Here is a 23,707-nt window from a genome sequence, read left to right on the forward strand (position 1 = left end):
TCACACTGACCCTCTCACACTTACTGCATCATTGTCACCCTGAAATCTCACACTTACATGTGTCACTATCACCCTATCACGCTCACTTACTTTGTCACTGTGACCCCTGACCCCCTCACACTGACTGTGTCACTATCACCCTGAACCCCTCACAATGACTGCGTCACTGTCACCCTGACATGCTCAATCGTACTGTGTCACTATCACACTGATCTCTCTCACTTACTGTGTCACTGTCACCCCTGACCACTTCTTACTTACTGTGTTACTATCACCCGATCCCCTCAGGCTGACTGTGTCACTGTCACCCCTGACCCCCTCACACACAGTGTGTCACTGTCATCCTCACCCCCTCAAACTTACTGCGTCACTATCTCCATGACACCCCTTACACTTCCTGCGTCACTATCAGTCTGACACACTCACGCTTCCTGCGTCACTATCTCCTTGTTACAGTGACCCCCTCAAACTCACTCCATCACCCTCAGCCTGACCCATCACACTGACTCCATCACCGTCACCCGGACAACCTCACACTACCTCCATCATGTTCACACTGAACCCCTCACACTCGATCCATCACCGTCTCACTGACCCCCTTGCACTCACTCCATCACTGTCACAGTGACTCCCTCACACTCACTCCATCAATGTCACGCCAACCCCATCACACTCACTCCATCACCATCACCCTGACCTCCGCACACTAACTCCTTCATGGTCACACTGACCTGCTCACACTCACCCAGTCACCGTCACCATGACCCCCTCACACATACTCCATCACTCTTACCCTGAGCCCCCTCACACATACTGCGTCACTAACACCCTGACACACTCACACTTGCTGCATCACTATCTCCTTGTCACAGTGACCCCCTCACACTCACTCCATCACCCTCAGCCAGACCCCTCACACTGACTCCATCACCGTCACCCATACAAACTCACACTCTCTCCATCACCGTCAACCTGACCCCCTCACAATCACTCCATCACAGACAACCTGATCCCCTCACACTCATTCCATCTCCATAACACTGATCTCCTCACACTCACTCCGTCACTGTCACACTGACCCCTTCCCGCTCCCTTCATCACCGTCACAATCACCCCCTCACACTCACCCAGCCACCGTCACCATGACAGCCTCAAACACACTCCATCACCGTTACCCTGACCCTCTCACACTCACTCCATCATCGTCATCCTGACCCAGACACACTCACTCCATCACTGTCACCCTGACGACCTCTCATTCACTGCATCACGGTCAGCCTGACCCCCTCACACACACTCCATCATAGTCACACTGACCCCATCACACTCACTCCATCTCCGTCACACTGATTCACTTACACTCATTCAATCATCGTCACACTGATCCCCTCACACTCACTCCATCACCATTGCATTGACCCTCTCACAATCGCTCCATCATCGTCACGCTGGCACGGTCGCACTCACTCCATCACTGTAACCATGACCAACTCTCACTCACTCCATCACAGTCAACCTCACTCCTCACGCTCTCTCCATCACATTGCCCTGAACCCCTCTACTCGCACCATCACCGTCACCCTGAACCCCTCACACTCACACCGTCACCGTCACCCTGACCTTCTCACACTCACACCATCACCGTCACACTGACCCTCTCACACTCGCTCCATCACTGTAACCCTGACCCCCTCACACTCACACCATCACCCTCACACTGATCCCCTCACACTCACACCGTCACCGTCACCCTGACCCTCTCACACTCGCTCTAGCATGGTCAGCCTGACCCTCTCACACTCACTCCATCACTGAAAACCTGACCCCATCACACTCACACCATCAGCATCACCTGACCCTCTCACACTCACTCCATCACCGTCAAACTGACCCCCTCACACTCACACCATCACAGTCAACCTGACCCCATCACACTCACTCCATCAAAGTCAACGTGATCCCCTCACACTCATTCCTTGTCCATTACACTGATGGCCTCACACTCACTTCGTCACCATCACCGTGACCCCCTCATGCTCACTCCATCATCGTCAGAATGACTCCCTCTCAGTCACTCCATCACCATCAACCTGACCCCCTCACACGCACTCCATCACAGTCAACCAGACCCCCTCGGTCTCTTTCGATCTCCATAACACTGACACCTTCACACACACTCCATCACGGTCACCCTGACCCCCTCAAACTTACACCGTCACCGTCACTCTAATTCTCTCAAACTCACTCCAGCACGGTCAGCGTGACCCTCTCACATTCACTCCAGCACGGTCACCCTGACCCCCTCATACTCCCTCCGTCACCCTCACCCTGACCCTCTCACACTCGATCCAGCATGGTCAGCCTGCCCCTCTCACACTCACTCCATCACTGTAACCCTGACCCCCTCACACTCACACCATCATCGTCACCTGACCCCCTTCCACTCACTCCATCACCCTCACCATGATCCCCTCTCACTCATTCCTTGTCCATAACACTGATCCCCTCACACTCACTCCGTCACCATCACTGTGACCCGCTCACACACACCAAGTCACCGTCACCATGACCCCCTCACACACAGTCCATCAACATTACCCTGACCCTCTAACAATCACTCCATCATTGTCACCCTGACCCCGACACACTCACTCCATCATTGTCACCCTGAACCCACACTCTCTCCATCACCTTCAACCTGATTCCATAACACTCACTCCATCACAGTCACACGGATCCCCTCACACTCACTCCATAACAGTCACCCTGACCCCCTCACACTGACTGCGTCACTGTCACCCTGACCCCCTCACACTGACTGCATCACTATCATCCTGACCCTCTCAAACGTCCTGCTTCACTATCACCGTGACACCCACACACTTATTGTGTCACTATCACCCTGACCCCTCACACTTACTGCGTCACTATCACTCTGAACCCCTCACTCTTACTGCATCACTCTCATCCTGACCCACTCACAACTACTGCGTCACTATCACCCTGCCACCTCTCTGTGTCCCTATCACCCTGACCCCTCACACTTACCGCGTTGCTATAGCCCGGATCCCTCACGCTGTGTCATTATCACACTGACCCTCTCTCGCTTAATGTGTCACTGTCATCCTGACACCTCACACTTCCTGTGTCACTATCACCCTGACCCCCAGAATTACCACGTCACTACCTCTCTGATTCCGGCACACTGACTGCCTCACGATCACCCTGAACCCCCTCACTCTTACTGTGTCACTATCACCCTGCCCCCAAAAACTTTACTGTGCCACTATCAACCTGACCCCTTCACAGTTACTGCGTCAATGTCATCCTTATCCTCTCACACTGACTGTGTCACTGACACTCTAACACCGTCACACTGACTGTGTCACTGTCACCCTGACCCCTCACACTCACTGCGTCACTGCCACCCTGACACCCTCACACTTACTGTGTCACTATCACACTGAACCCTTACATTGACAGCGTCACTGTCAATCTGACCCCCTCACACTGACTGTGTCATTATCACCCTGATCCCCCTCACTCTTACTGTCTCACCATCACCCTAACACCTCACACTTACTGTGTCGCTGTCACCCTATCCCCTCACGCTGACTGCGTCACTATCACCCTGCCCCACCACACTTACTGCGCCACTATCACCCTGACCCCTTCACACTTAATGCGTCACTACCACCCTGAACCCCTCACAGTGACTGCGTCACTGTCACACTGGACCCTCTCACACTGACTGCATCACTGACACCCTGACCCCATCACTTTTACTGTGTCACTCCCACCCTGATCCCCTCACAGACTGCATCACTGTCACCCTGACCCCCTCACAGTTACTGCTTCACTATCACCCTGATCCCCTCACACTGACTGCGTCACTGTCACGCCGACCCTCCCCCACACTTACTGCGTCACTGTCATCCTGACACCCTCACACTGACTGCGTCACTGACACCCTGAACCCCTCAAACTTACTGTGTCACTGTCACCCTGATCCCTCACACCTACTGTTTCACTATCACCCTGACCCCTCACACTGACTGCGTCACTGTCATCCTGACCCTCCCCCACACTTTCTGTGCCACTATCACCCTTGACCCCCTCACACTGACTGCGTCACTGTCACCCCGACCCTCTCACACTTACTGCGTCACTGTCATCCTGACACCCTCACACTGACTGCGTCACTGACACCCTGAACCCCTCAAACTTACTGTGTCACTGTCACCCTGACCCCTCACACTTACTGTGTCACTATCACCCTGATCCCTCACACTGACTGCGTCACTGTCACCCTGACCCTCCCCCACACTTTCTGTGCCACTAACAGCCTGACCCTTCACACTTAATGCGTCACTATCATACTGATGCCCTCACTCTTACTGCAGCACTATCATCCTGACCCACTCACAACTACTGCGTCACTATCACCCTGCCACCTCTCTGTGTCACTATCACCCTGACCCCTCACACTTAGCTCGTTGCTTTAACCCGGATTCCTCACGCTGTGTCATTATCACACTGACCCTCTCACACTTACTGCATCATTGTCACCCTGAAATCTCACACTTACATGTGTCACTATCACCCTATCACGCTCACTTACTTTGTCACTGTGACCCCTGACCCCCTCACACTGACTGTGTCACTATCACCCTGAACCCCTCACAATGACTGCGTCACTGTCACCCTGACATGCTCAATCGTACTGTGTCACTATCACACTGATCTCTCTCACTTACTGTGTCACTGTCACCCCTGACCACTTCTTACTTACTGTGTTACTATCACCCGATCCCCTCAGGCTGACTGCGTCACTGTCACCCCTGACCCCCTCACACACAGTGTGTCACTGTCATCCTCACCCCCTCAAACTTACTGCGTCACTATCTCCATGACACCCCTTACACTTCCTGCGTCACTATCAGTCTGACACACTCACGCTTCCTGCGTCACTATCTCCTTGTTACAGTGACCCCCTCAAACTCACTCCATCACCCTCAGCCTGACCCATCACACTGACTCCATCACCGTCACCCGGACAACCTCACACTACCTCCATCATGTTCACACTGAACCCCTCACACTCGATCCATCACCGTCTCACTGACCCCCTTGCACTCACTCCATCACTGTCACAGTGACTCCCTCACACTCACTCCATCAATGTCACGCCAACCCCATCACACTCACTCCATCACCATCACCCTGACCTCCGCACACTAACTCCTTCATGGTCACACTGACCCGCTCACATTCACCCAGTCACCGTCACCATGACCCCCTCACACATACTCCATCACTCTTACCCTGAGCCCCCTTACACATACTGCGTCACTAACACCCTGACACACTCACACTTGCTGCGTCACTATCTCCTTGTCACATTGACCCCCTCACACTCACTCCATCACCCTCAGCCTGACCCCTCACACTGACTCCATCACCATCAAACATACAAACTCACACTCCCTCCATCACCGTCAACCTGACCACCTCACAATCACTCCATCACAGACAACCTGGTCCCCTCACACTCATTCCATCTCCATAACACTGATCTCCTCACACTCACTCCGTCACTGTCACACTGACCCCTTCCCGCTCCCTTTATCACCGTCACAATCACCCCCTCACACTCACCCAGCCACCGTCACCATGACAGGCTCACATACACTCCATCACCGTTACCCTGACCCTCTCACACTCACTCCATCATCGTCATCCTGACCCAGACACACTCACTCCATCACTGTCACCCTGACGACCTCTCACTCACTGCATCACGGTCAGCCTGACCCCCTCACACACACTCCATCATAGTCACACTGACCCCATCACACTCACTCCATCTCCGTCACACTGATTCACTTACACTCATTCAATCACCGTCACACTGATCCCCTCACACTCACTCCATCACCATTGCATTGACCCTCTCACAATCGCTCCATCATCGTCACGCTGGCCCGGTCGCACTCACTCCATCACTGTAACCATGACCAACTCTCACTCACTCCATCACAGTCAACCTGACTCCTCACGCTCTCTCCATCACATCGCCCTGAACCCCTCACACTCACTCCATCACCGTCACCCTGAACCCCTCACACTCACACCGTCACCGTCACCCTGACCCTCTCACACTCACACCGTCACCGTCACACTGAACCTCTCACACTCGCTCCATCACTGTAACCCTGACCCCCTCACACTCACACCATCACCCTCACACTGATCCCCTCACACTCACACCGTCACCGTCACCCTGACCCTCTCACAATCGCTCCATCATCGTCACGCTGGCCCGGTCGCACTCACTCCATCACTGTAACCATAACCAATTCTCACTCACACCATCACAGTCAACCTGACTCCACACGCTCTCTCCATCACATCGCCCTGAACCCCTCACACTCAGACCGTCACCGTCACCCTGACCCTCTCACACTCGCACCGTCACCGTCACACTGACCCTCTCACACTCACTCCACCACTGTAACCCTGACCCCCTCACACTCACACCATCATCGTCACCTGACCCCCTTACACTCACTCCATCACCCTCACCCTGATCCCCTCTCACTCATTCCTTGTCCATAACACTGATCCCCTCACACTCACTCCGTCACCATCACTGTGACCCGCTCACACACACCCAGTCACCGTCACCATGACCCCCTCACACACAGTCCATCAACATTACCCTGACCCTCTAACAATCACTCCATCATTGTCACCCTGACCCCGACACACTCACTCCAGCATTGTCACCCTGAACCCACACTCTCTCCATCACCTTCAACCTGATTCCCTCACACTCACTCCATCACAGTCACACGGAACCCCTCACACTCACTCCATAACAGTCACCCTGACCCCCTCACACTGACTGCGTCACTGTCACCCTGACCCCCCTCCCACTGACTGCATCACTATCACCCTGACCCTCTCAAACGTCCTGCTTCACTATCACCGTGACACCCACACACTTATTGTGTCACTATCACCCTGACCCCTCACACTTACTGCGTCACTATCACTCTGAACCCCTCACTCTAACTGCATCACTCTCATCCTGACCCACTCACAACTACTGCGTCACTATCACCCTGCCACCTCTCTGTGTCCCTATCACCCTGACCCCTCACACTTACTGCGTCACTATCACTCTGAACCCCTCACTCTAACTGCATCACTCTCATCCTGACCCACTCACAACTACTGCGTCACTATCACCCTGCCACCTCTCTGTGTCCCTATCACCCTGACCCCTCACACTTACCGCGTTGCTATAGCCCGGATCCCTCACGCTGTGTCATTATCACACTGACCCTCTCACGCTTAATGTGTCACTGTCATCCTGACACCTCACACTTCCTGTGTCACTATCACCCTGACCCCCAAAATTACCACGTCACTACCTCTCTGATTCCGGCACACTGACTGCCTCACAATCACCCTGAACCCCCTGACTCTTACTGTGTCACTATCAACCTGCCCCCAAAAAACTTACTGTGCCACTATCAACCTGACCCCTTCACAGTTACTGCGTCAATGTCATCCTTATCCTCTCACACTGACTGTGTCACTGACACACTAACACCGTCACACTGACTGTGTCACTGTCACCCTGACCCCTCACACTCACTGCGTCACTGCCACCCTGACACCCTCACACTTACTGTGTCACTATCACACTGAACCATTACATTGACTGCGTCACTGTCAATCTGACCCCCTCACACTGACTGTGTCATTATCACCCTGATCCCCCTCACTCTTACTGTCTCACTATCACCCTAACACATCACACTTACTGTGTCGCTGTCACCCTATCCCCTCACGCTGACTGCGTCACTATCACCCAGCCCCACCACACTTACTGCGCCACTATCACCCTGACCCCTTCACACTTAATGCATCACTACCACCCTGAACCCTTCACAGTGACTGCGTCACTGTCACACCGGACCCTCTCACACTGACTGCATCACTGACACCCTGACCCCATCACTTTTACTGTGTCACTCCCACCCTGATTCCCTCACAGACTGCATCACTGTCACCCTGACCCCCTCACAGTTACTGCTTCACTATCACCCTGATCCCCTCACACTGACTGCGTCACTTCACGCCGACCCTCCCCCACACTTACTGCGTCACTGTCATCCTGACACCCTCACACTGACTGCGTCACTGACACCCTGAACCCCTCAAACTTACTGTGTCACTGTCACCCTGATCCCTCACACCTACTGTTTCACTATCACCCTGACCCCTCACACTTACTGCGTCAATGTCACCCTGACCCTCCCCCACACTTTCTGTGCCACTATCACCCTTGACCCCCTCACACTGACTGCGTCACTGTCACCCCGACCCTCTCACACTTACTGCGTCACTGTCATCCTGACACCCTCACACTGACTGCGCCACTGACACCCTGAACCCCTCAAACTTTCTGTGTCACTGTCACCCTGACCCCTCACACTTACTGTGTCACTATCACTCTGACCCCTCACACTGACTGCGTCACTGTCACCCTGACCCTCCCCCACACTTTCTGTGCCACTATCAGCCTGACCCTTCACACTTAATGCGTCACTATCATACTGATGCCCTCACTCTTACTGCATCACTATCATCCTGACCCACTCACAACTACTGCGTCACTATCACCCTGCCACCTCTCTGTGTCACTATCACCCTGACCACTCACACTTACCTCGTTGCTATAACCCGGATCCCTCACGCTGTGTCATTATCACACTGACCCTCTCACACTTACTGCATCACTGTCACCCTGACACCTCACACTTACTGTGTCACTCTCACCCTGACACGCTCACTTACTTTGTCACTGTGACCCCTGACCCCCTCACACTGACTGTGTCACTATCACCCTGAACCCCTCACAATGACTGCGTCACTGTCACCCTGACACGCTCAATCGTACTGTGTCACTATCACACTGATCTCTCACACTTACTGTGTCACTGTCACCCCTGACCACTTCTTACTTACTGTGTTACTATCACCCGATCCCCTCACGCTGACTGCGTCACTGTCACCCCTGACCCCCCTCACACACAGTGTGTCACTGTCATCCTCACCCCCTCAAACTTACTGCGTCACTATCTCCATGACACCCCTCACACTTCCTGCGTCACTATCAGTCTGACACACTCACACTTCCTGCGTCACTATCTCCTTGTTACAGTGACCCCCTCAAACTCACTCCATCACCCTCAGTCTGACCCATCACACTGACTCCATCACCGTCACCCGGACAACCTCACACTCACTCCATCAAGTTCACATTGACCCCCTCACACTCGATCCATTAACGTCTCACTGACCCCCTTACACTCACTCCATCACAGTCACGCCAACCCCATCACACTCACTCCATCACCATCACCCTGACCTCCGCACACTAACTCCTTCATGGTCAGACTGACCCGCTAACACTCACCCAGTCACCGTCACCATGACCCCCTCACACATACTCCATCACTCTTACCCTTAGCCCCCTCACACATACTGCGTCACTAACACCCTGACACACTCACTCTTGCTGCGTCACTATCTCCTTGTCACCGTGACCCCCTCACACTCACTCCATCACCCTCAGCCTGACCCCTCACACTGACTCCATCACCGTCACCCATACAAACTCACACTCTCTCCATCACTGTCAACCTGACCTCCTCACAATCACTCCATCACAGACAACCTGATCCCCTCACACTCATTCCATCTCCATAACACTGATCTCCTCACACTCACTCCGTCACTGTCACACTGACCCCTTCCCGCTCCCTTCATCACCGTAATTATTACCCCCTCACACTCACCCAGCCACCGTAACCATGACCGCCTCTCACACACTCCATCACCGTTACCCTGACCCTCTGACACTCCGTCATCGTCATCCTGACTCAGACACACTCACTCCATCACTGTCACCATGACGACCTCTCACTCACTGCATCACGGTTAGCCTGACCCCCTCACACACACTCCATCATAGTCACACTGACCCCATCACACTCACTCCATCTCCGTCACTCTGATTCACTTACACTCATTCAATCACCGTCACACTGATCCCCTCACACTCATTCCATCACCATTGCATTGACCCTCTCACAATCGCTCCATCATCGTCACGCTGGCCCGGTCGCACTCACTCCATCGCTGTAACCATGACCAACTCTCACTCACTCCATCACAGTCAACCTGACTCCTCACACTCTCTCCATCACATCGTCCTGAACCCCTCACACTCACTCCATCACCGTCACCCTGAAACCCTCACACTCACACCGTCACCGTCACCCTGACCCTCTCACACTCGATCCTGCGTGGTCAGCCTGCCCCTCTCACATTCACTCCATCACTGTAACCCTGACCCCCTCACACTCACACCATCACCCTCACACTGATCCCCTCACACTCACACCGTCGCCGTCACCCTGACCCTCTCACACTCCCTCCAGCATGGTCAGCCTGACCCTCTCACACTCACACCATCACCATCACCTGACCCTCTCACACTCACTCCATCAAAGTCAACGTGATCCCCTCACACTCATTCCTTGTCCATAACACTGATCCCCTCACACTCACTCCGTCACCATCAACGTGACCTCCTCATGCTCACTCCATCATCGTCAGAATGACTCCCTCTCAGTCACTCCATCACCATCAACCTGACCCCCTCACACTCACTCCATCACAGTCAACCTGACCCCCTCGGTCTCTTTCCTTCTCCATAACACTGACACCTTCACACACACTCCATCACGGTCACCCTGACCCCCTCAAACTTACACCGTCACCGTCACTCTAATTCTCTCAAACTCACTCCAGCACGGTCAGCGTGACCCTCTCACACTCACTCCAGCACGGTCACCCTGACCCCCTCATACTCCCTCCGTCATCCTCACCCTGACCCTCTCACAATCGATCCAGCATGGTCAGCCTGCCCCTCTCACACTCACTCCATCACTGTAACCCTGACCCCCTCACAATCACACCATCATCGTCACCTGACCCCCTTACACTCACTCCATCACCCTCACCCTGATCCCCTCTCACTCATTCCTTGTCCATAACACTGATCCCCTCACACTCACTCCGTCACCATCACTGTGACCCCCTCACACACACCCAGTCACCGTCACCATGACCCCCTCACACACAGTCCATCAACATTACCCTGACCCTCTAACAATCACTCCATCATTGTCACCCTGACCCCGACACACTCACTCCAGCATTGTCACCCTGAACCCACACTCTCTCCATCACCTTCAACCTGATTCCCTAACACTCACTCCATCACAGTCAACCTGACCCCCGCACACTCACTCCATCACCGTCAACCTGATCCCCTCACACTCACTCCATCACAGTCAACCTGACCCCCTCACACTCCCTCCATCACAGTCAACGTGATTCCCTGACACTCATTCCTTTTCCATAACACTGATCCCCACACACTCACCCAGTCAACATCACCATGACCCCCTCACACATACTCCATCAGTGGGCGGCACGGTGGCACAGTGGTTAGCACTGCTGCCTCGCAGCACTGGAGACCCGGGTTCAATTCCCGCCTCAGGCGACTAACTGTGTGGAGTTTGCACGTTCTCCCCGTGTCTGCGTGGGTTTCCTCCGGGTGCTCCGGTTTCCTCCCACAGTCCAAAGATGTGCAGGTCAGGTGAATTGGCCATGCTAAATTGCCCGTAGTGTTAGGTAAGGGGTAAGATGTAGATGTAGATGCAGATGTAGGGGTATGGGTGGGTTACGCTTCGGCGGGGCGGTGTGGACTTGTTGGGCCGAAGGGCCTGTTTCCACACTGTAAGTAATCTAATCTAATCTTACCCTCAGCCCCCTCACACATACTGCGTCACTAACACCCTGACACACTCACACTTGGTGCATCACTATCTTCTTGTCACCGTGACCCCCTCACACTCACTCCATCACCCTCAGCCTGACCCCTCACACTGACTCCATCACCGTCACCCATACAAACTCACACTTTCTACATCACCGTCAACCTGACCCCCTCACAATCACTCCATCACAGACAACCTGATCCCCTCACACTCATTCCATCTCCATAACACTGATCTCCTCACACTCACTCCGTCACTGTCACACTGACCCCTTCCCGCTCCCTTTATCACCGTCACAATCACCCCCTCACACTCACCCAGCCAACGTCACCATGACAGCCTCACACACACTCCATCACCGTTACCCTGACCCTCTCACACTCACTCCATCATCGTCATCCTGACCCAGACACACTCACTCCATCACTGTCACCCTGACGACCTCTCACTCACTGCATCACGGTCAGCCTGACCCCCTCACACACACTCCATCATAGTCACACTGACCCCATCACACTCACTCCATCTCCGTCACACTGATTCACTTACACTCATTCAATCACCGTCACACTGATCCCCTCACACTCACTCCATCACCATTGCATTGACCCTCTCACAATCGCTCCATCATCGTCACGCTGGCCCGGTCGCACTCACTCCATCACTGTAACCATGACCAACTCTCACTCACTCCATCACAGTCAACCTGACTCCTCACGCTCTCTCCATCACATCGCCCTGAACCCCTCACACTCACTCCATCACCGTCACCCTGAACCCCTCACACTCACACCGTCACCGTCACCCTGACCCTCTCACAATCGATCCAGCATGGTCAGCCTGCCCCTCTCACACTCACTCCATCACTGTAACTCTGACCCCCTCACACTCACACCATCACCCTCACACTGATCCCCTCACACTCACACCGTTGCCGTCACCCTGACCCTCTCACACTCGCTCCAGCATGGTCAGCCTGACCCTCTCACACTCACTCCATCACTGTAACCCTGACCCCCTCACACTCACACCATCACCATCACCTGACCCTCTCACACTCACACCATCACAGTCAACCTGACCATATCACGCTCACCCCATCAAAGTCAACGTTTTCCCCTCACACTCATTCCTTGTCCATAACACTGATCCCCTCACACTCACTCCGTCACCATCACCGTGACCCCCTCATGCTCACTCCATCATCGTCAGAATGACTCCCTCTCAGTCACTCCATCACCATCAACCTGACCCCCTCACACTCACTCCATCACAGTCAACCAGACCCCCTCGGTCTCTTTCGATCTCCATAACACTGACACCTTCACACACACTCCATCACGGTCACCCTGACCCCCTCAAACTTACACCGTCACCGTCACTCTAATTCTCTCAAACTCACTCCAGCACGGTCAGCGTGACCCTCTCACATTCACTCCAGCACGGTCACCCTGACCCCTTCATACTCCCGCCGTCACCCTCACCCTGACCCTCTCACACTCGATCCAGCATGGTCAGCCTGCCCCTCTCACACTCACTCCATCACTGTAACCCTGACCCCCTCACACTCACACCATCATCGTCACCTGAACCCCTTACACTCACTCCATCACCCTCACCCTGATCCCCTCACACTCATTCCTTGTCCATAACACTGATCCCCTCACACTCACTCCGTCACCATCACTGTGACCCCCTCACACACACCCAGTCACCGTCACCATGACCCCCTCACACACAGTCCATCAACATTGCCCTGACCCTCTAACAATCACTCCATCATTGTCACCCTGACCCCGACACACTCACTCCATCATTGTCACCCTGAACCCACACTCTCTCCATTACCTTCAACCTGATTCCCTAACACTCACTCCATCACAGTCACACGGAACCCCTCACACTCACTCCATAACAGTCGCCCTGACCCCCGCACACTCACTCCATCACTGTCAACCTGATCCCCTCACACTCACTCCATCACAGTCAACCTGACCCCCTCACACTCCCTCCATCACAGTCAACGTGATTCCCTGACACTCATTCCTTTTCCATAACACTGATCCCCTCACACTCACTCCGTCACCATCACCATGACCCCCTCATGCTCATTCCATCACCATCAGAATGACCACCTCACAGTCACTCCATCACAGTCAAACTGATCCCCTTGCACTCATACCTTCTCCATAACACTGACACACTCACACTCACTCCATCATGGTCACACTCACACGGTCACCCTCACCCTGACCCTCTCACACTCACTCCAGCACGGTCAGCATGACCCACTCACGCTCACTCCAACACGGTCACCCTGACCCCCTCACACTTACTCCGTCACCGTCACCCTGACACCCTCACACTCACACCATCACCTTCTCCTGACCCTCTCACACTCACTCCAACACCCTCACCCTGACCCCCTCACGATCACTCCATCACAGTCACCCTGACCCCCTCACACTCACTCCATCACCGTCAACCTGACCCCCTCACACTCACACCATCACAGTCAAGCTGATCCCCTCACACTTATTCCTTCTCCATAACACTGATCCCCTAACACTCACTCCTTAACCTCACCCTAACCCCCTCACTCTCACTCCATCACAGTCACCCTTAACACCTCTAACTCCCTCCATAACCGTCACCCTGAACCCCTCACACTCACTCCATCATGGTCACACTGAGTCCCTCACACTCACTCCATAACAGTCACGCTGACCCCCTCACACTCACTCTATCACAGTCACACTGTCCCCCTGCCACTCACTCCATCAGTCACACTGACCCACTCACACTCACTCCATCACCATCACCCTGATCCTCTCACACTCACTCCATCACTGTCACACAGACCCCCTCACACTTCTACATCAAGGTCACCCTGAATCACTCACGCTCACACCATCACCTTCATTGTGAACCCCTCACACTCACTCCATCACAGGCACACTGACGCCCTCACACTCACTCCATCAACGTCACCCTGAACCACTCATGCTCACACCTTCATCATCAAACATAACCCCTCATTCACTCCATCACCATCACGCTGAACCCCTCACACTCAGTCCATCACCGTCAAACTGCCCCCTCACACTCACTCCATCACCATCACCCTGAACCTCTTACACTCACTCCATCACAGTCACCCTGACCCTCTGACACTCGCTCCACCATGGTCAGCCTGACCCTCTCACACTCACTTCATCAGAGTCACCCTGAACCCCTCACACTCACACCATCACTGTTACCCTAACTCCTTCACAGTCATACCATCACTGTGACCTGACCCTCTCACACTCACACCATCACAGTCAACCTGCTCCCCTCACACTCACACCATCACCGTCACCCTGACTCTCTCATACACACTCCAGCACAGTCAGCCTGACTCTCTCACACGCACTCCGTCACTGTCACCCTGACTACCTCACAGTCACACCATCACCGTCACCTGACCCTCTCACACTCACACCATCAGAGTCAACCTGATCCACACACTTATTCCTTCTCCATAACACTGATCCCCTAACACTCACTCCATCACCATCACCCTAACGCCCTCACTCTCACTCCATCACAGTCACCCTGAACACCTCACACTCACTCCATAACCGTCACCTTGAACCCCTCACATTCACTCCATCATGGTCACACGGACCCCCTCACACTCACTCCATAACCGTCACGCTGACCCCCTCACACTCACTCTATCACAGTCACACCCTCCCCCTTCCACTCACTCCATCACAGTCACACCGACCCCCTCACACTCACTCCATCACCATAACCCTGATCCCCTCACACTCACTCCATCACCGTCACACTGACCCCCTCACACTTCTCCATCAAGGTCATCCTGAACCACTCACACTCAAACCATCACCTTCCTTGTGAACCCCTCACACTCACTCCATCACCGGCACACTGACCCCCCACACTCACTCCATCAACGTCACCCTGAACCACACACTCTCACACCTTCAGCATCATCCTGAACCCCTCACACTCACTCCATCACCATCACCCTGAACCCCTCGAACTCACTCTATCACAGTCACACTGTCCCCCTGCCACTCACTCCATCAGTCACACTGACCCACTCACACTCACTCCATCACCATCACCCTGATCCTCTCACACTCACTCCATCACTGTCACACAGACCCCCTCACACTTCTACATCAAGGTCACCCTGAACCACTCACGCTCACACCATCACCTTCATTGTGAACCCCTCACACTCACTCCATCACAGGCACACTGACGCCCTCACACTCACTCCATCAACGTCACCCTGAACCACTCATGCTCACACCTTCATCATCAAACATAACCCCTCATTCACTCCATCACCATCACACTGAACCCCTCACACTCAGTCCATCACCGTCAAACTGCCCACTCACACTCACTCCATCACCATCACCCTGACCCTCTGACACTCGCTCCACCATGGTCAGCCTGACCCTCTCACACTCACTTCATCAGAGTCACCCTGAACCCCTCACACTCACACCGTCACTGTTACCCTAACTCCTTCACAGTCATACTATCACTGTGACCTGACCCTCTCACACTCACACCATCACAGTCAACCTGCTCCCCTCACACTCACACCATCACCGTCACCCTGACTCTCTCATACACACTCCAGCACAGTCAGCCTGACTCTCTCACACGCACTCCGTCACTGTCACCCTGACTACCTCACAGTCACACCATCACCGTCACCTGACCCTCTCACACTCACACCATCACAGTCAACCTGATCCCCACACTTATTCCTTCTCCATAACACTGATCCCCTAACACTCACTCCATCACCATCACCCTAACGCCCTCACTCTCACTCCATCACAGTCACCCTGAACACCTCACATTCACTCCATCATGGTCACACTGACCCCATCACACTCACTCCATAATCGTCACGCTGACCCCCTCACACTCACTCTATCACAGTCACACTGTCCCCCTTCCACTCACTCCATCACAGTCACACCGACCCCCACACACTCACTCCATCATCATAACCCTGATCCCCACACACTCACTCCATCACCGTCACACTGACCCCCTCACACTTCTCCATCAAGGTCATCCTGAACCACTCACACTCAAACCATCACCTTCCTTTTGAACCCCTCACACTCACTCCATAACCGTCACCCTGAACCCCTCACATTCACTCCATCATGGTCACACTGACCCCCTCACACTCACTCCATAACCGTCACGCTGACCCCCTCACACTCACTCTATCACAGTCACACTCTCCCCCTTCCACTCACTCCATCACAGTCACACCGACCCCCACACACTCACTCCATCACCATAACCCTGATCCCCTCACACTCACTCCATCACCGTCACACTGACCCCCTCACACTTCTCCATCAAGGTCATCCTGAACCACTCACACTCAAACCATCACCTTCCTTGTGAACCCCTCACACTCACTCCATCACCGGCACACTGACCCCCCACACTCACTCCATCAACGTCACCCTGAACCACACACTCTCACACCTTCAGCATCATCCTGAACCCCTCACACTCACTCCATCACCATCACCCTGAACCCCTCAAACTCACTGCATGACCGTCACCTTGACCCTCTCACACTCACTCCATCAGAGTCACTCTGACCCTCTCACACTCACTCCATCACCGTCATCCTGACCCTCTCACACTCACTCCAACACCCTCAACCTGACCCCTTCACAGTCATTCCATCACGGTCACACTGACCCTCTCACACTCACTCCATCACAGTCAACCTGATTCCCTCACACTCATTCCTTCCCCATAACACTGAAACCCTCACACTCACTCCATCACGGTCACCCTGACTCCCATCACACTCACTTATCACCGCCACCCTGACGCGCTCACACTCACTCCATCACCATTACCCTGACCCAATCACACTAAATCCATCTCTGGCACACTGATCCCCTTACACTCACTCCATCAGTGTCACCCTCACCCTCTCACACTCACTCCATCATCCTCATCCTGACTAACTCACACTCAGTCCATCACAGTCAACCTGATCACCTCACACTTATTCCATTGATGTCCCCCTGACCCGCTCACACTCACTCCATCTCCATCACACTGATCCCCTTACACTCATTCAATCACCATCACACTGATCTCCTCACACTCACTTCATCTCCGTCACACTGATCCCCTTACACTCATTCAATCAACGTCACACTGATCCCATCATACTCACTCCACACCATTACCGTGACCCTCTCACAATCGCTCCATCATCATCACGCTGGCCCCATCACACTGACTCCATGACTGTCACCATGACCACCTCTCACTCACTCCATCACAGTCAACCTGACCCTCTCACACTCACACCGTCACCGTCACCCTGACCCTCTCAGACTCAGTCCAGCACATTCACCCTGATCCCTCACACTCACACCATTATCGTCACCTGATCCTCTCACACTTACTCCAGCAACGTCACACTGACCCCCTCACTCTCCCTCCTTCACTGTCACCGTGACTCCCTCACACTTACTCTATCAGTGTCACCCTGAACACCTCACACTTACTCCATCACTGTCACATTGATCCACTCACACTCACTCCATCACCATCGCCCTGACACCGTCAAACTCACTCCATCACGGTCACACTGACCCACATACACTCACTCCACCACTGTCAACCTGAAACCCTCACACTCACACCATCACCATCACCCTGAACCCCTTACACTCACTCCATCATAGAGTCCCATCGCAGTCACTCCATCGCCATCACACTGGCCCCCTCACACTCACTCCATCAAAGTAACCTTGAACCCCTCACACTCACTCCATCTCTGTCACACTTATCCCCTCACACTCACTCCGTCACTGTCACCCTAACCCCCTCACTCTAATTCCATCACAGTCACCCTGAACACCTCACACTCACTTCATAACTTTCACCCTGAACCCCTCACACTCACTCCATCTACGTCACACTGACCCCATCACACTCACTTTATCACAGTCACATTAACCCCCTCACATTCACTCCATCACAGTCAAACTGACCTCCTCACACTCACTCCATCAGCATCACAGTGATCCCCTCACACTCACTCTATCACAGTCACACTGACCCCCTCACACTCACTCCATCACATTCACACTGACCACCTCACACTCACTCCATCACCATCACACTGATCGCCTCACACTCACTCCAACACCCTGTCCCCTCACACTCACACCATCACGGTCAAACTAAAGCACTCACGCTCACATCGTCACCATCATCCTGAACCCCTCACACTCACTCCATCACCGTCTCACTGAACCCCTCACACTCAGTCAATCACCCTTTCCCCTCACACTCACTCCATCCCGTTCACACTGAAGCACTCACACTCATTCAATCACCCAGTCCCCTCACACTCACACCATCACCGTCACACTGACCCCCTCACACTCACTCCATCAATGTCACCCTGACCCCCTCACACCCACAGCATCACCATCATCCTGAACCCCTCACACCCTCTCCATCTCCGTCACATTGATCCCCTCACACTCACTCCATAATCATCACCCGAATCCCTTCATACTCACTCCATCACGGTCACCCTGAACACCTCACACTCACTCCATAACCGTCACCTTAACCCCTCACACTCACTCCATCATGGACACACTGAGTCACTCACCCTCACTCCATCACCGTCACCCTAACCCCTTCACACTCACTCCATCACGGTCACAATGAACACCTCACACTTACTCCATATCTGTCACGCTGCCCCGTCACACTCACTCTATCACAGTCACACTGACCCCCACACACTTCTCCATCAACGTCACACTGAACCACTCACGCTCACACCATCACCATCATCCTGAACCCCTCACACTCAGTCCATCACAGTCAAACTGACCCCCTCACACTCACTCCATCACCATCACGCTGAACTCCTCACACTCACTGAATCATTGTCACACTGACCCTCACATTCACACCATCATAGTCAAACTGAACCCCTCACATTCGCTCCATCGCCATCACCCTGATCCCCTCACACTCACTCCATCACCATCACGCTGAACCCCTCACAATCAGGTAAAAACAATGACTGCATATGCTGGAAACCAGATTCTCGATTTGTGGTGCTGGAAGAGCACAGCAGTTCAGGCAGCATCCAAGTAGCTTCAAAATCGACGTCTCAGCCAAACGCCCTTCATCCTTTATTCCTGATGAAGGGCTTTTGCCCGGAACGTTGATTTCGAAGCTACTTGGATGCTGCCTGAACAGCTGTGCTCTTCAAGCACCACTAATCCAGAACCCCTCAAAATCAGTCCATCCCAGTCAACCTGACTTCTCACACTCACTCCATCACTGTCACCCAGACCCCCTCACACCCACAGCAGCACCATTACCCTGAACCCCTCAAATACAGTCCATCACCGTCACAGTGACCCTCTCACTCTCACTCCATCACTGTCACCCTGACACCCTCAGACTCACTCCATCACCGTCACGCAGACCCACTCACAATGACACCAAAACCATAACCCTGAGCCCCTCACACTCACACCATCGCCATCACCCTGACCCACTCACGCTCACTCCAACACTATCACCCTGACCGCCTCACATCCATCCATCACCATCACACTGACACTCTCACACTCACTCCATCACCACCACCTTTATCCACTCACACTCTCACCAACACCGTTATCCTGACTAAATCACAGTAACTCCACCACCGTCACGCTGACAACCCTCACACTCACATTAACACTGTTACGCTGACCCCCTCACAATCACAACATCACCGTCACCCTGATCCACTCACACTCTCACCAACACCGTTATCCTGACTAAATCACAGTAACTCCACCACCGTCACGCTGACAACCCTCACACTCACATTAACACTGTTACGCTGACCCCCTCACACACACACCATCACCGTCACCCTGACCCACTCACGCCCAGTTCATCACCGTCATGCTGACCCCCTCACACTCACTCCATCACAGTCAAACTGACCCCCTCACACTCATTCCATCACGGTCACCCTGACCCCCTCACAGTCACAGCATCACCATCACCCTGAAGCCCTTACAGTCAGTCCATCACCGTCACACTGAACCCCTCACACTCACTCCATCACCATCACACTGACTCCCTCACACTCACTCCATCACTCTCACCTGAGACCCTCACACTCACTCCATCACCGTCACCCTGACCCCCTCACACTCAGACCAACACAGTTACCCTGAGCCCCTCACGCTCACACCATCACCGTCACCCTGACCCACTCACGCTCACTCCATCACCATCACCCTGACCCCCTCACACTCACTCCATCACCATCACACTGACACTCTCACACTCACTCCATCACCGTCACCCTGACCCCCTCACACTCAGACCAACACCGTTACCCTGACCCCCTCACACTCACACCATCACCATCAACCTGACCCCCTCACATTCACTCCATCACCGTCACCCTGATCCACTCACACTCTCACCAACATCGTCCTCATGACTACATCACGCTCACTCCATCACCGTCATGCTGACCCGCTCACACTCACTCCATCATTGTCACCCTGACCCCCTTACACTCACAGCATCACCAGCACCATGCCCCTCACACTCACTCCATCACAGTCACCCTGACCACCTCACACTCACTCCATCACCATCACACTGACACTCTCACACTCACTCCATCACCGTCACCCTGACCCACTCACACTCACACCAACTCCGTTACCCTGACCCGCTCACACTCACACCCTCACCATCACCCTGACCCACTCACGCTCACTCCATCACTGTCATCCTGACCCTCACACACTCACTCCATCACCATCTCCTTGATCCCCTCACACTCACTCCATCACATTAACCGAGATCCCCTCACACTCACTCCATCACCATCACACTGACCACCTCACACTTCTCCAGCAAAGTCACCCTGAACCACTCACCCTCACAACATCACCTTCATTCTGAAAAGCTCACACTCACTCCATCACCGTCACACTGACCCCCTCACACTCACTCCATCAACGTCAACCTGACCCACTCACACTCACTCCATCACCGTCACACTGCCCCCTCACGTTCACTCCAACACCGTCACACTGACCCCCTCACACTCACTCCATCACCATCACACTGACCCCCTCACAATCAGTCCATCACAGTCAAACTGACCCCTTCATATTCACTCCATTACTTTAACCGTGATCCCCACACACTCACTCCATCTCCCCTTCCCCTCACACTCACTCCATCACCGTCACACTGACCCGCTCACACTTCTCCATCAACGACACCCTGAACCACTCACGCTCACACCATCACCTTCATACTGACCCCCTCACACTCACTCCATCAACGTCACCGTGACCCACTCACAGTCACTCCATCACCGTCACCCTGACCCCCTCACACTCACAGCAGCACCATCACCCTGAACCCCTCATTCTCACTCCATCACCATCACACTGACACTCTCACACTCACTCCTTCACCGGCACCCTGACCCACTCACACTCACACCAACTCCATTACCCTGACCCGCTCACACTCACACCCTCACCATCACCCTGACGTACACACGCTCACTCCATCACTGTCATCCTGACCCTCACACACTCACTCCATCACCATCTCCTTGATCCCCTCACACTCACTCCATCACATTAACCGAGATCCCCTCACACACACTCCATCACCCCGTCCACTCACTCCATCATCGTCACACTGACCCCCTCACACTTCTCCATCAAAGTCACCCTGAACCACTCACCCTCACAACATCACCTTCATTCTAAAAAGCTCACACTCACTCCATCACCGTCACACTGACCCCCTCACACTCACTCCATCAACGTCAACCTGACCCACTCACACTCACTCCATCACCGTCACCCTGACCCCCTCACACTCACAGAAGCACCATCACCCTGAACCCCACACACTCAGTCCATCACAGTCACACTGCCCCCTCACATTCACTCCATCACCGTCACACTGACCCCCTCACACTCACTCCATCACCATCACACTGACCCCCTCACAATCAGTCCATCACAGTCAAACTGACCCCTTCACATTCACTCCATTACTTTAACCGTGATCCCCACACACTCACTCCATCTCCTCTTCCCCTCACACTCACTCCATCACCGTCACACTGACCCCCTCACACTTCTCCATCAACGACACCCTGAACCACTCACGCTCACACCATCACCTCCATTCTGAACCCCTCACACTCACTCCATCACCGTCATACTGACCCCCTCACACTCACTCCATCAACGTCACCGTGACCCACTCACACTATGTCCATCACCGTCACCCTGATCCCCTCACACTCACAGCAGCACCATCACCCTGAACCCCTCGCACTCACTCCATCACCATCACACTGACACTCTCACACTCACTCCATCACCGTCACCCTGACCCACTCACACTCACACCAACTCCGTTACCCTGACCCGCTCACACTCACACCCTCACCATCACCCTGACCCACTCACGCTCACTCCATCACTGTCATCCTGACCCTCTCACACTCACTCCATCACCCTCACCCTGACCCCTCACACTCACTCCATCACCATCACACTGACCCCCTCACAATCAGTCCATCACAGTCAAACTGACCCCTTCACATTCACTCCATTACTTTAACCGTGATCCCCACACACTCACTCCATCTCCCTTCCCCTCACACCCTG

This window comes from Chiloscyllium punctatum, chromosome 21 (genome assembly GCF_047496795.1).
Source record: "Chiloscyllium punctatum isolate Juve2018m chromosome 21, sChiPun1.3, whole genome shotgun sequence".
NCBI lineage: Eukaryota > Metazoa > Chordata > Chondrichthyes > Orectolobiformes > Hemiscylliidae > Chiloscyllium > Chiloscyllium punctatum.